Source organism: Apis dorsata, unplaced genomic scaffold (genome assembly GCF_000469605.1).
Source record: "Apis dorsata unplaced genomic scaffold, Apis dorsata 1.3 scaffold_92, whole genome shotgun sequence".
Lineage (NCBI taxonomy): Eukaryota > Metazoa > Arthropoda > Insecta > Hymenoptera > Apidae > Apis > Apis dorsata.
In genome coordinates this window covers 344,023-347,619 of record NW_006263390.1, presented here as the reverse complement: position 1 = coordinate 347,619, position 3,597 = coordinate 344,023, and the positions used below count along the sequence as shown (strand labels likewise).

Here is a 3,597-nt window from a genome sequence, read left to right as displayed (position 1 = left end):
AGAGTTGGAATCGGCAAAGGGTGTTTTCAAAAAGGGATTTCGAACGCTCGATTCCTTTGGAAGCGCAGGATTTTTCGAATGATGTGATAGCGACAGAATTAAAATCGAAAATGCGTTTCCAAAAAGAGATCTTGAACGCTCGATTTCTTGGGAATCGGAAGATTTTTCGAATAATGCGATCGACGGCGAGAGAGTTGGAATCGGCAAAGGGTGTTTTCAAAAAGGGATTTCGAACGCTCGATTCCTTGGGAATCGGAAGATTTTTCGAATAATGCGATCGACGGCGAGAGAGTTGGAATCGGCAAAGGGTGTTTTCAAAAAGGGATTTCGAACGCTCGATTCCTTTGGAAGTGCAGGATTTTTCGAATGATGCGACCGATGGCGAGAAAGTTAAAATCGAAAGTGCGTTTCCAAAAGGAAATTTCGAACGCTTGATTTTTTGGGAAACGGAAAATTTTTCGAATAATGCGATCGATGGCGGGAAAGTTAAAATTAATAAAGCACATTTCCAAAAAGAAATTTCGAACATTGGATTTCTTGGGAAGCGGAGGATTTTTCGAATGATGCGATCGATGGCGAGAGAGTTAAAATCGAAAGTGCGTTTCCAAAAGGAAATTTCGAACGCTCGATTCCTTGGGAAGCAAAGAATTTTTCGAATAATGCGATGGCGAGAGAATTAGAATCGACAAAGTGCGTTTCCAAAAAGAAATTTCGAATGCTCGATTCCTTGGGGATCGTTTGGAGGTTTCGAGGATTTTTAATTTAACGTGCGGGAAATTTAACGTGACGCGTTTAATCGCGATCGAGGCAGTTAGAATTGACAAAGCGCGTTTCCAAAAAGAAATTTCGAATGCTCGATTCCTTGGGGATCGTTTGGAGGTTTCGAGGATTTTTAATTTAACGTGCGGGAAATTTAACGTGACGCGTTTAATCGCGATCGAGGCAGTTAGAATTGACAAAGCGCGTTTCCAAAAAGAAATTTCGAACGTTGGATTTCTTGGGAAGCGGAGGATTTTTCGAATAATGCGACCGACGATGTTAAAATCGAGGGTTACAATCGACCACATGTTTCCAAAAAGGATTTCGAACGTTCGATTCCTTGGGAATCGTTGGCAGGTTTCGAGGATTTTTAATTTAACGCGCGGGAAATTTAACTCGACGCGTTTAATCGCGATCGAGAGAATTAGAATCGACAAAGCGCGTTTCCAAAAAGGGATCTCGAACGTTGGATTCCTTGGGAAGCGGAGGATTTTTCGAATAATGCGATTAACGGCGAGAGAGTTAAAATTAATAAAGCGCGTTTCCAAAAAGAAATTTCGAACGCTCGATTGTTTAGGAAGTGAAGGATTTTTTGAATAATGCGAAGAGTTAAAATTAAAATAAGGCGAAAGAGTTAAAATTAATAAAACGCGTTTCCAAAAAGAAATTTCGAATGTTCGATTTCTTAAAAAGCGGAGGATTTTTTGAATAATGCAACCGACGGCGAGAGAGTTAGAATTAACAAAGCACGTTTCCAAAAAATTTCTTGAAAATTGTTAGCAGGCCTCGAGAATTTTTAATTTAACGCGGGGAAAATTTAATTTGGCGTGTTTAATCGAGTTCGAGGGAGTTAGAATCGACGAAAGCGCGTTTCCAAAAAAGGATTTCGAACGTTAGATTGAGAAGCGGAGGATTTTTCGAATAATGCGACGGCGAGAGAGTTAGAATTAACAAAGCGCGTTTCAAAAAGGGATTTCAAACGCTCGATTCCTTGGAAATTGATAGACTTCGAGGATTTTTAATTTAACACGCGGGAGAATTTTTCGAATAATGCGATCGAGGGAATTAGAATCGACGTTTCCAAAAAAGGAATCTCTTGGAAATCGTTGCCAGGCTTGGAGAATTTTTAACGCGCGGGAAATTTAACTCGGCGCGGAAGATTTTTCGAATAATGCTCTCGACAGCGAGAAAATTAGAATTAACAAAGCGCGTTTCCAAAAACAAATTTCGAGCGTTGGATTCCTTGGGAAGCGAAGGATTTTTCGAATAATGCGATCGAGGGAATTAGAATCGACGTTTCCAAAAAAGGAATCTCTTGGGAATCGTTGCCAAGCCTGGAGAATTTTTAACGCGCGGGAAATTTAACTCGGCGCGTTTAATCGCGATCGAGTTCGAGGCAGAAAGAAGCGCGGTCGGGTTGCGCGCGATTGAAGGTTTAACGAGAGAATCGATTTTCCATAAAGCAACGCGTTCCCGTTAACCCGGATAAATCCGCGAGGGGCATGTCTGCGGCGTTGCACGCGAGCCACGCGCAATCGGCCTTCAATGGCCGACACCACGGTTCCCCCTTTCATCGCGCTCTCGTGCGAGCACGGGGGGAGGAGGCGCGAAAAGAGGACGTTCGATTCATCCTCGTTCCTTCTCCCTTTCAACGAAACGAATTCAAATTTACCCCGATTCCGTGCCTTCTCCCGGATATTTTCGGACTCGAAATCACGACTCGGACCAAGGTTATCTCGAGAACACGTTTCCATTCCATCCCCCCTTCGATATCGAATCGATCCGCCCGGATCTATCCACCTGGCGCATAGCGTGCCATAGGCGAAAGGCTCAAGGGCCGAGCCTTCGAACAGACCTTCAACTTTCGCCCTACGAAAATTTGCCGGGAGGAGGAAAGGTATCGCGTGCTTCGCGCGGAATCGGGAACACGATCTCTCGAATTTCGATCCGCACTCGAAGGATACTCGTGGATCGAGAAAAGGTCGGATATATATCTATCACATATTCTCTCGAAACGAAGCAATTTAGAAGAATTTTCGAGAGAAAAAAGAAAGCTCGACGAGGCAATTTCGATCGACGGATAATAAGTTTGCTCCCGATTGCGTGGACGACAGCACTTTTTTCCTCGATTCGATATACGTACATGTATCCAGAGAGACAGAGAGAGATTAAACGAGAAAACGTGGGATTTATACGCGTTTTCGAAAAACACCGTGAATGTTCGGTTATCGTTGCTTAGAAAACGCGGATCTTTCAGAAATTTCGCACGGCTCGATACGAGAGCTTCTTTCGTCCAATTCGAAAGGGAGGGAGAAGAAGTACTTTGGGCAACTTGCGAACAAAGGCTATTATACGATATTGGCCGGGCCAACATCCTCCGAAACATCGAATCTTATTAATCGATCGTTGCAAACGATCAAATAATTAATTCGGCTTATTAATAAATGAAAACAATTACAAATTTAATCGAAGTAACGGATACAACAATTCGAGGCGATTTTTCCATTTCTTTTCCATCGATGATGGAAAAACTCGAGAGGGGGGTCTCGTAAATAAGGCTCGTAAAACAGGGAAGACAGGACGGTGCGCGCAAATTACATAGCAAATTGATAGCCGGCGAGTTTGCGCGTGGTTGGCCCCGTCCAACGAACCGTGAACGCGCCGTTCCTGCGTTTCCTGCCTCCGATACATCAAAGGAGCAATGAAATCAAGCGTGCTATCCCGCAACATCGACCCGATCGATCGATCCGGTCCCGGTTTCGACCGTTCGCCTCCTCCCTCCCTCCCCTTTAATCCCTTGCCTCGACGCTTTTCCAAGCGGAGGAGGGAAGAACTCGA

General features: G+C 44.1%; 1 protein-coding gene across 9 annotated transcripts in view; it reads right to left on the bottom strand.

The window, feature by feature from the left end:
- Positions 1 to 3,597, bottom strand: part of LOC102675860 (protein turtle) — a 53,539-nt gene that overhangs the window by 49,186 nt on the left and 756 nt on the right. The gene's annotated exons all lie outside the window — the stretch shown is intronic.